Below are 12,289 nucleotides of genomic sequence, written 5' to 3'. Positions count from 1 at the left end.
GAAACACCCACTGGGTCGGCTGGCGGCAATCCGGCGAAGCCGGTTGGCGAGCAACCGGTCATGCGGCATTTTATGGGTGGAGGGACCGGGTTGGGTAACCCCGCGGTCCTTAACTTAGTATTTGCAGCGTGTTGGTGCTTTGGTACATTGTGCTTGCTAGCCGACAGCCGAAGCCGGTTCTGTGGCCTAGGGCGAAGTGGGGGACCGTGACGACTGTCGGATTTCGGGTTCCGGCAAAACCCTTGAGGTTCGAACACTGGGGTGCGCACAAAGATCTCTCCCCCTCTCTAGCTCGCACTCAACACGATCTCACGGCCTAGCTCGATGAACCCAAAGAACAAGAGACACAAGATTTATACTGGTTCGGGCCACCATTGTGGTGTAATACGCTACTCCAGTGTGGTGTGTTGGATTGGCTTTTGGGCTGAGGATGGACAGTTACAAGGGAAGAACAACCTCCTAAGGAGAGGTATTCTTGTGTTTGGCAAACTTGTGTGGTTCGGGATGATCTGGATGAGCTGATCCCCTCTCTATGGTGGTGGCTAGTCCTATATATAGAGGCCCTGGTCCTCTTCCCAAATACCGAGCGGGAAGGGATCCCACAACAGCCAAATTCGAAGGTAGACAACTAGTACAAGTTATCCTGACAAAAGTAGTCTTTGACTGGCAAAGGCTCTAGTCGTGACGCCGTCTTGGGCTCCACGGTGACCTCCGCCCCGCTGTCCTACTGGTCTTGGTCTTGTTGCACCGATGTGGAAACCTTTGCCTGATGCCTCAGAACTCCTCGCCCGCGCTTGCCTCTTTAGCACCAAAGAGGAAACGATGAAATTTCGCGTGCTGGCGCCCGCCTGGCTCTGGTCATCATGGGTTGCGTCACACAAACCTTGCGAGGTGTCGCTTGCCTTGATATCTCCGCCCCTCGCGAGCCAGCCTGGTGGGGCTGCCCCTGAGGAGGTCTTGCATCGTCCGCATCATGAGGCTTGGCCCCTCGCGAGGGTCTTGAGTGTTTGCTGGTGAAGATGGGCTGTACAGGGCCGCTGGTGGAGTCGCGTTGTGGGCCACAGGTAGGCAAATCTGGGGACCCCCGTTCCCAGAACGCCGACAGTAGCCCCCGGGCCCAAGGCGCGCTTGGGCTTGGCTTCAAGGCGAAGCCAAAGGGCAATTGCGGAGCGTCGCGGGCCCCAACAGCCGCGGCCCCGCTTGACACATGGCGATTGATTGGACGTGGGCAGCCCTGCTTCCCCACGCAGCCTTGGTATCCGCCTGGCTAGGCGGCCACGTCGTCCTACACAGTAATTTGCCCCTTGCTGGCAACACACTCCCCGACTCCTCCTGTTCTTACCTCAGCCTCCTCTCCATCCGACCTGAGCTCAATTCTCTCCATCGCCAAGGCGCCGAACCGGACGGAGAAAGGAAAGAAGCCCTTGTCCTCAACCAGCCCGCCTTTGGCCGTCGAGCCCGCCGTCGGCCGATCGCGGGTGCTCAATGAGGAAGCCATGGACAAGGTCCGCCTTGAACTCGCCACCAGCTTCAACGAATGGGGACGGACGGCGTCTGGCCTGCATCCTGAGCTTCTGTCGATAGGGAAGCCACCGAGGTCCAATTGTTCATCGACGCCCTGTGGGCCGGTCTGGTCCCCCTTCTCTGCCTTCTTCAACGCCGTGCTCTCCCATTACCAGATTCATCTGCTGCACCTAGATCCCCAATCTGTCGCTCTTCTTGCCGTCTTTGCCTTTGTCTGTGAGGCCATGGTGGGTGAGGGAGTCCTGGATTAGGGGGTGTTCGGGTAGCCGAACTATACCTTCAGCCGGACTCCTAGACTATGAAGATACAAGATTGAAGACTTTGTCCCGTGTCTGGATGGGACTTTCCTTGGCGTGGAAGGCAAGCTTGGCGATGTGGATATTCAAGATCTCCTACCATTGTAACCGAGTCTATGTAACCCTAACCCTATCCGGTGTCTATATAAACCGGAGGGTTGTAGTCCGTAGGCAATCAACTCCATACACAACAATCATACCATAGGCTAGCTTCTAGGGTTTAGCCTCCTTGATCTCGTGGTAGATCTACTCTTGTACTACCCATATCATCAATATTAATCAAGCAGGACGTAGGGTTTTACCTCCATCAAGAGGGCCTGAACCTGGGTAAAACATCGTGTTCCCTGCCTCCTGTTACCATCCGGCCTAGACGCACAGTTCGGGACCCACTACCCGAGATCCACCGGTTTTGACACCGACATTGGTGCTTTCATTTGAGAGTTCCTCTGTGTCGTCGCCTTTAGGCCCGATGGCTCCTTTGATCATCAACAACGATGCGGTCCAGGGTGAGACTTTTCTCCCCGGACAGATCTTCGTCTTCGGCGGCTTCGCTCTGCGGGCCAATTCGCTCGGCCACCTGGAGCAGATCGAAAGCTACGCCCCTGGCCATCAAGTCAGGTTTGGAAGCTTAAACTACACGACTGACATCCGCGGAGACTTGATCTTCGACGGGTTCGAGCCACGGCCAAGCGCGCCGCACTACCTTGAGGGGCATGATCTAGCTCTGCCCCCGGACAGTGTCCTGGAGGCCGCACACGCATTGGTTCCGACCCCTAACTCGGAGCCTATTACGCCAATCGAGGATGAGCGGTTGGACGTCACCTCGGGGGCTGCGATCCCAAAAGCGATCGAGCCGAACGCTAGCCCCGCACTCTGCACGACCCGTCACTCCGAGGATCCGGACTCCTCCCCGGACTCCGAACCCCCCGCGCCCCTGCCAATCGAATCCGATTGGGCGCCGATAATGGAGTTCACCGCCGCAGACATCTTTTAGCATTCGCCTTTTGGCGACATCCTGAATTCTCTTAAGTCTCTTTCTTCATCAGGAGAGCCCTGGCCGGACTACGGTCAGCGAGGGTGGGATATGGACGATGAGGAAATTCAAAGCCCACCCACCACCCACTTTGTAGCCACTGTCGATGATCTAACCGACATGCTTGACTTCGGCTCCGAAGACATCGACGGCATGGACGACGATGTAGGAGACGAACAGGAACCAGCACCTATAGGGCGCTGGAAGGCCACCTCGTCATATGACATATATATGGTGGATACTCCAAAAGATGGAGATGGCGATGGAACAGTGGGGGATGACGCCCCCAAGAAACAGCCAAAGCGCCGGCGTCAGCGGCGCCGCTCTAAATCCCACCAAAGCAAAAACGGTGATTCCGGCACGGGAGATAATACTACCCCGGATAGCGCCGAAGAACACCCACCTCAGCAAGATTCGGCACAGGAAGATGGAGAAGCCAGCCCTCATGAGAGAACGGCAGACCGAGAGGTCGAGGATGATAACTATACGCCTCCCTCCGAAGACGAGGCAAGCCTCGATGACGACGAATTCGTCATACCATCAGACCTCGCCGAACAAGAGCATTTTAAACGCAGGCTTTTAGCCACGGCAAGCAGCCTCAAGAAAAAGCAGCAACAGCTTAGAGCTGCCCAAGATTTGCTAGCTGACAGATGGACTGAAGTCCTTGCGGCCGAAGAGTATGAACTCGAACGCCCCTCCAAGAGTTACCCGAAGCGCAGGCCGCTACCCCGATCAGAGGAGGAAGCACCTACATCACTAGCGCATGACATGGCAGACCGGCCACCTCGCGGCCGCGACAGAGAGGCCTCTCGGCCCTCCACCCAAGCCATGCCCCGATGCCGCTCAACTAAGGCACGAGAAAATGTGCCCGACCTGCGAGACATACTGGAGGATAAGGCAAGACAAACAAGATCGATCTACGGATCGCGCAGGCGCCCTACGGCATGTGACAATGATCTTCACTCCGGATACAACAAATCCGGCCGGGCTGAACACAACAGACATAGCTCTTCCGAGCTGCGTCGTGATATAGCCCAGTACAGAGGCGCCACACACCCGCTATGCTTCACGAATGAAGTAATGGATCATAAAACCCCAGAGGGTTTCAAACCCGTAAACATCGAATCATATGATGGCACAACAGATCCGGCGGTATGGATCGAGGATTATCTCCTTCACATCCACATGGCACGCGGCGATGATCTACACGCCATCAAATACCTCCTGCTCAAACTTAAAGGACCGGCCCGACATTGGCTCAACAGCTTGCCAGCAGACTCAATCGGTTCTTGGGAGGACCTGGAAGCCGCATTCCTCGACAACTTCTAGGGCACTTACGTGCGACCACCGGATGCCGACGACTTAAGCCACATAATTCAGCAGCCAGAGGAATCGGCCAGACAATTCTGGACATGGTTCCTAACAAAGAAAAACCAGATAGTCGACTGTCCGGACGCAGAGGCCCTAGCAACCTTCAAGCATAACATCCGCGGCGAGTGGCTTGCCCGGCACCTGGGACAGGAAAAGCTGAAATCCATGGCAGCCCTCATGACCCGCTTTTGCGCGGGAGAAGACAGCTGGCTAGCTCGCAGTAACAACTTATCAAAAAACCCTGGTAATTCGGATACCAAGGACAAAAGTGGCAGGACACGTTGGAATAAGCAAAAACGCCGCGTTAGCAGCGACAGCAATGAAGACACGATAGTCAATTCCGGATTCAAAGGCTATAAATCCGGTCAGCGGAAAAAGCCATTCAAAAAGAATACTCAGGGCCCGTCCAGTTTGGACCAAATACTCGATCGCTTGTGCCAGATACATGGCACCCCCGAAAGGCCAGCCAATCACACTAACAGGGATTGTTGGGTGTTCAAGCAGGCAGGCAAGTTAAGGGCCGAAAACAGAGACAAGGGGCTGCACAGCGACGACGAGGAGCCCAATCCGCCGAACAACAATGGACAGAAGGGCTTTCCCCCACAAGTGCGGACGGTGAACATGATATACGCAACCCACATTCCCAAGCGGGAGCGGAAGCGTGCGCTACGGGACGTATACCTGATGGAGCCAGTCGCCCCAAAGTTCAACCCATGGTCCTCCTGCCCGATCACTTTTGATCGAAGGGACCATCCCACTAGCATCCGTCATGGCGGCTTCGCCGCATTGGTTCTCGACCCAATCATCGACGGATTTCATCTCACAAGAGTCCTCATGGACGACGGCAGTAGCCTGAACCTGCTTTATCAGGATACTGTGCGGAAAATGGGCATAGATCCCTCAAGGATTAAGCCCACAAGAACGACCTTTAAAGGCGTTATACCAGGTGTAGAAGCCAACTGTATAGGCTCAGTAACACTTGACGTGGTCTTCGGATCCCCGGACAATTTTCGAAGCGAAGAGTTAATCTTCGATATAGTCCCGTTTCACAGTGGCTATCACGCCCTGCTCGGACGAACCGCATTCGCAAAGTTCAATGCGGTGCTGCACTACGCATATCTCAAGCTCAAGATGCCAGGCCCTCGAGGAGTAATTACGGTCAACGGAAACACCGAACACTCCCTCCGTATGGAGGAGCATATGGCGGCTCTTGCAGCGGAGGTACAAAGCAGCCTTCTCAGGCAATTCTCCAGTCCGGCCATTAAAAAGCCAGACACTGCCAAGCGCGCCCGGAGTAACCCACAGCAGGACCGCCTGGCACACTCTGAGCAAGCGTAGCAATGCGGCCCCAACCCCAGCTTTCGCGACATAGCGAAACCAGTACCTCGCGTACATAACTACGCCCTTGAAATACCATGGGCACAGGGGAAGGGGCACAATAACGGCACGCCCAAAATACGGCTTAAAACGTACTAGGGGCTGCCGGATTCTTTTTTTAATTTTTTCTTACTTTCAGGACTCCATACTTCGGATGACCTGTTCGGCAATTCGACTGCCGCACAAACGATGCAAGATCCAGGGAGGCAGACAAGCCATGCCGCATTATGGAACTCCCAGGTGGTCTCTGTTACGAGCGGTATACCTGTTTTAAATACAATTCCGCGGCCTGCCCCTGGTCAGGACATACTGAATAGTCCAATATCTTTTGCTTACCGCACTATTTGTATCGTTCGGCTTTGATAAATAGCCTCTCTATAAACAATGCTTAGCTTCTTGTCTATTTTTTGCATTATCTTCTTTTCACATTTATGTTTATTAAATGACATGATTGCACCCATACACCATGGTACGGCAAACACGCCAGGGGCTTCAGTACCCCTCATAATGGTGTGAGAAGTCCGTACACTTTCACAAGTGCGGCACCCCGAACTTATAGCACTATATGCATCGGCTCCGAATCATGATTTGGGTCAATAGTTGGGTTTGCCCGGCTCCTATGTTTTGGTGCCTTACGTTCCGCTCTATCAGCTAAGGTAGCACTAGGAGAACCACTGCGATTGTGCCCCGGTTCAGTAGGGTTAAGCACCTCAGTGGAGAAAGCTAAAACTGACTGTCATGATGTGGCGAGAGACTGGTCGCTGTTCGAGAGGTTTTTCGAGTCCCTAAAGGCTTATGCCGCTTCGAGCGAGGAGCTGACTTTGTCTGGCCAAGGCGTGGATAGCGCCCCGAACTCGGTCTTCCGAACTAGGGGCTTCGCTGAAATTTAAAATTATAGAGTTCTATGGCTAAGTGAGAGTGTTCAAGCATTATAGTCCGATTGCCTGGTTTGTTGGGCTGAGCGCCTCCCTCGAAGGACCCAACTATGGGAAAAAGAGCACTCAGGTTTATCCCGAACACCCCAGCACTAGTGGCACGGGGGCAGAAGCCGACGACTGGCCATCTCTCAATTTTTGATAAACGGCCGCACAGAAAGTAATATTTTAAATTCAATAAGCATTGCTTAGCGCATATGAACAACTTTTCAGCGCACAGGATAAACACGAGCGAGTTCATTCAAATATCACATCCTTGGTACATTCATCCGCCACAAGGCGGGCACCTGCAAGAACATCCTTGTAGTAGTTCTCGGGCTTGCGATGCTCCTTCCCTGGCGGCGGCCCGTCCTTCACAAGCTTCTCACCGTCCAGCTTACCCCAGTGCACCTTTGCACGGGCAAGGGCCCGACGGGCACCTTCGATGCAGACGGAGCGCTTGATGACCTCAAGCCTCGGACAGGCCTCCACCAGCCGCCGCACCAGCCCAAAATAGCTCCCAGGCAGGGCCTCTCTGGGCCACAGCCGAACTATGAAGCCCTTCATGGCCTGCTCGGCCGCCTTGTGGAGCTTGACCAGCTGTTTCAGCTGGTCGCTCAAGGGCACAAGGTGTCCGGCCTCAGAATACTGAGACCAGAACACCTTCTCCATCGAGCTACCCTCTTCAGCTCGGTAGAATGCGGCGGCGTCGGATACGCTGCGGGGAAGATCTGCGAATGCCCCTGGAGAGCTCCGGATTCGGGTAAGTAACAGGTAGTTCACTTTTATATTTCTGCTTTGCATAAAGAATGCCTTACCCGCTGCTATCTTCCTCATCTCCTCCAACTCTTGGAGGGCCTTTTGGGCTTCGTCCTTGGCAGACTTGGCAGCCTCTAGGGCCATTGCAAGCTCGGATGCTTGCGCCTTCGACTCCAGCTCCAAACTCTCATGTTTTTTCATGAGAGCCTGAAGCTCTTGCTGCACCTCGCCGACCTGAGCCCCAAGTCTGTCTCGCTCGGTGCGCTCCGCGGCCGTTTTCTTTTCGGCCTCAGACAGCGCCTGCTTAAGGGTCGCCACCTCAGTCGTGGCCCCTACAATAAGCAGTACAATCCTGTTACTCTTTTTGCAATCAAGCCTTTTTATAGGCACTTTTCCTGTAAGGTATTTCTTACCTTCTTCCTCCTCGAGCCGCCGCTTGGCAAGGCCGAGCTCTTGCTCGGTCCGCTCGAGGTCCTGCTTCAGGACACCCACCTCCGCAGTCAGTGCGGCGGTGGATAGCAGCGAAGCCTGCATACGCATATTGACTCTTTTTTTAGACTCCTGCGAAATTTAATAGATCGTCTATTCGGCTTTTCTTTCCGAACGCCAAACAGAGCATCAGGGGCTACTGTCTATGTGGTAATATTTTTACATATTTTTACTTACCTCGAAGCCTGTTAGAAGGTGCAAGCTTCAGTCAGTCCGCTCTTGGCGGACTGAACCTTCTGGATCACCGTACTCATAATAGTACAATGCCCCTCGTCGATGGAGGCGTCGTCAAGCACCTCCAGCAGATTGTCCGGCACCTCCGATTGGACGGAGGCCGCCGGCTCAGAAGGCTTGCTCCTCTTGGAAGGAGTTCGCCTACCGCGGTCCGAAACTGTGGAAGATTCCGGCGCGGTGTCCGGCGCAAAGCCGGACTGAGAGCCCTGGGGAGCCTTATCCCCTTCACTCCCGGAGTCCGGGAGGTTGCCTTGCGGCTCCTCCGGGACCACCTCCTCCTGCCCCGGAGCTTGTCGCGACGCCACTTCGGCGTCGTCTGCAGTGCGAGGGGAGACAGTGGGAGGAACTGAGTTCACGTCCGATGAGTCCAGGGAGCCGCCCGACGATTCATCAAATTCGGCCCGGGGCGGACTGCATAATTACATTCGACATCAGGGAAAGCTGTGCAACAAAGGAACATCATGAGTTACTCTGATATCCGAACTTACGATTTCGCCGGATGCTTGGCCCTGTTTGGCCGCTCCTCTTTGCCCTCTTCGGCGTTGGGGGCGTAGTCCGGCGGAGGGGTCTTCCTTTTCCTAGACCCCTCGGCCTCCCCCGTTGGGGCGGCCTTCCTCTTCTCTCCTCCCTCCGCTGGGGGGGGGGGAGAGTTTTCTTCTTCCTCCTCCTTGTTTTCGCGGGAGGAGGGCGTCTCGGACTCGTCAGATGACGAGTCCGACACCACCACGTTGCGGGCACTCTTTCGAGTCCCCGTGGTCTTCTTCTTCTTGGCCTTCTTCTCCGGCACCACATAAGGCGCCGGAACCAGCAGCTTTGCTAGTAGAGCCGGGGCTGGGTCTTCGGGCAGCGGAGCCGAATAGTTAATCGGTCCGGATATCGCCCGCCAAGCCTATCAAAGGTAAGGGAGTTTAGATCCTGCATAGAGTCATCTATGAAAAAAGCTTAACATCCTGTAAAAGGTGTAGATGGCATACCTCGCTACCGTGACGCTGCGAGTTGTATCCGCGGTCCTCGGAAGCGGATGCGGGAGCCTCGGCGCCCTTGAATAGCATCTTCCAGGCGTCTTCGTACGTCGTGTCGAAGAGCCTGCTGAGGGTTTGATGCTGCGCCGGGTCAAACTCCCACAGATTAAAATCCCATTGTTGGCACGGGAGGATCCGCCGGACGAGCATAACCTGGATTACATTAACAAGCCGGACTGGCTTGTTCACCAGGGACTGGATGCATGTTTGCAATCCGGTCACCTCTTTTTCGTCCCCCCACGACAGGCCCATCTCTTTCCAGGACATAAGCCGCGTGGGGGGTCCGGATCGGAACTCGGGGGCTGCGGTCCATTTCGGATCGTGCGGCTCGGTGATATAAAACCACCTGGATTGCCATCCCTTTAGGGTCTCCATGAAAGAGCCCTCGAACCATAGGACGTTGGCCATCTTGCCCGCCATGGCGCCTCCGCACTCCGCCTGGCTGTCACGCACCACCTTGGGCTTGACGTTGAAGGTCTTGAGCCAGAGGCCGAAATGAGGGCGGACTCGGAGAAAAGCCTCACACACGACGATAAACGTCGAGATGTTGAGGATGAAGTTCGGAGCCAGATCGTGGAAATCCAGGCCGTAGTAGAACATGAGCCCCCGAACAAATGGGTGGAGTGGAAAACCCAGTCCGCGGAGGAAGTGGGGGAGAAATACTACCCTCTCATGGGGCCTTGGGGTGGGGAGAAGCTGCCCCTTTTCGGGAAGCCGGTGCGCGATGTCCTTGGACAGGTATCCGGCCTTCCTTAGCTTCTTGACTTTGCCCTCCATGGCGGAGGAGACCATCCACTTGCCTCCCGCTCCGGACATTGCTGGAGAAGGTTGAGGTGGGAAGTGCGGGCTTGGGCGCTGGAGCTCGGGTGCGCAGGAGATGGATAGGCAAAGGAGGAAGAAGGCGTAGGTAAAAAGGTGGATCCTTGTCCCCTTATATGGGCGGACGCGGTTGTGCATCCCCATCTGCCTAGTAAAACTCGCTTGCCTCCCAAGCGCCGTGATAAGTGGCGCGGTTGGGTTACCCACGTCCGTATTGATGAGAATTCCGTAAAAGGGGGGTACATGATCTCTGCTTTGACAAGACGTGCCAAGGAAACCGCTTCGCAAAACACGCTGAGGTGGAAAAGAGAAAACGATTCGAGTGAAGGACTTGGCTGTAGTGTGATGACGCACTGCAGAATACGTCAGCTGATTTGATTTGTGTTAATATTATTCTCTCTACGACAATATGTGGAAGCTTATTTTGCAGAGCCGGACACTACTCTTGGTGTTTACAATCTTCTATGAAGGACTTGGAGGAGGAACCCGCCTTGCAATGCCGAAGACAATTTGCACGTCGGACTCGTCGTCATTGAAGCCTGGTTCAGGGGCTACTGAGGGAGTCCTGGATTAGGGGGTGTTCGGGTAGCCGGACTATACCTTGAGCCGGACTCCTGGACTATGAAGATACAAGATTGAAGACTTCGTCCCGTGTCTGGATGGGACTTTCCTTGGCGTGGAAGGCAAGCTTGGCGATGCGGATATTCAAGATCTCCTACCATTGTAACCGACTCTATGTAACCCTAACCCTATCCGGTGTCTATATAAACCGGAGGGTTGTAGTTCGTAGGAAATCAACTCCATACACAACAATCATACCATAGGCTAGCTTCTAGGGTTTAGCCTGCTTGATCTCGTGGTAGATCTACTCTTTTACTACCCATATCATCAATATTAATCAAGCAGGACGTAGGGTTTTACCTCCATCAAGAGGGCCCGAACCTGGGTAAAACATCGTGTTCCCTGCCTCCTGTTACCATCCGGTCTAGACGCACAGTTCGGGACCCACTACCTGAGATCCGCCGGTTTTGACACCGACAGTGGGCATTGCCCCCTCCGTGGCCCTTCTATGCCACTTCATCTCGCTGCACCTGACCGACCCCCGGCAATGCTCGGGGTGCCTAAGCTTCCAGGCCGTGGCGGCGACGGCTGGCTGGCTCGGGGACTGACTTTGAACTCCCGTCGTCTGCGAGCGGGTTCCAGACGCGGTGGGTGTATGTGGATGTCGGAGTGCTCAGCCCTTTGCTCTTGTGTCCGTCTGCGCCCGCCGTCCCCAGCTCCGGCTAGGCTCACGAGAAGCTTACGAGCCCCCGCCTTGCCTTCGTCTAGCATCGGCTGAGGAGGTTGAAAGACCTTGGCTTGACCGCTCCCATGGTGATGAAGGAGTTCCTCCGACGCTGCGTCGCCCCGCTCCAGCGCCATTCTCAGCCGATGTGGGCCCTATCTGTTGGCCAGGATCGCATGAGGCTTTAGGAGTTAGAGTTTCCACTCGAGGCACGAAGAATGGTGCTCGAGGTCCTGGCGGACGAGCCCTCGCCAGCCGATATGCCACCAGAGGTATGTCTCTTGTACTGTTGCTCAAACAGGGTGGAGTTTGTGGGGAAGATGCTCCCCTTTGATGAATGGGGGCTGCGTTCGGTTGGCCTTGAGGGGTCCCGTGTGAACTCAGTCACCGTGGTTCCCCTCCTTGTCGCCGGTGCCGAACTTGCCCCAAGAGTGGATGCAGGGGGGCAAGCACCACCGGAGGCCGGAGAAGCGGGAGCCGAGGCATCGAAGCCGCCCGCGGTTCCTGAGGTGTCATCTTCGGGAGCCCGTAACCCTTGCTCCGGGGTGGCAGTTGAGGGGGCGACATAGTCCGCTGTTCCTAAGGTCGAAGCTCCTGAGGCCTCTAGAGGCTGTCGTGAGGAAAAACTTGATGGCTCTCCCATGCTTGGCGGTCCTGAGGTCGCCTCCTCGGGCGCTTCACCAGCCGCGCCCTGCGCTGGTCGCCACGTCCAACGCTTCGGTCGGCTCCATGTAGACTTCGGTGTGCTCCGCAGAAGGAAGGGGTCCCCAAGCTGCAATAGCGGCGCCTTCTGGCCATTGAAACAGAGGAAGTACATTGCCATAGATGAGTCTGTACCTTATCTTTGTAATCCCTCGAGTGCTGCTTCCCTTCCTGGCGATGGCTATTCATGATCCCATCTGCTAAGGCCGTGAAGTCTCCCAGGAAGCAACCTCCTCCTGCCTCGAGTCTCCCGCTGGCCTTGAGCGTCCCAGGCCGGTGTGCCGCCCCCAGCGCGAGGTCGGCTAGGGAGGCAGACGCGCTAGCCTGGCGCCTCGATCCTGCACTCCCACCATCTCTTCTTCGTGGCCTTGTCGGGGGTGCGACGAGCGTGCCAAGGGCTCCTCCTCTGGTTGTGGGCGGCGGCTGGATGGCTCCGATCTTGGCTTCTACTTCGAGCATTGGAC

This window comes from Triticum urartu, chromosome 4A (genome assembly GCF_056163025.1).
Source record: "Triticum urartu cultivar PI428250 chromosome 4A, HENAU_Tu73, whole genome shotgun sequence".
NCBI lineage: Eukaryota > Viridiplantae > Streptophyta > Magnoliopsida > Poales > Poaceae > Triticum > Triticum urartu.
The sequence above is the reverse complement of the archived record's forward strand: the minus strand, read 5'-3'. Positions refer to the sequence as shown.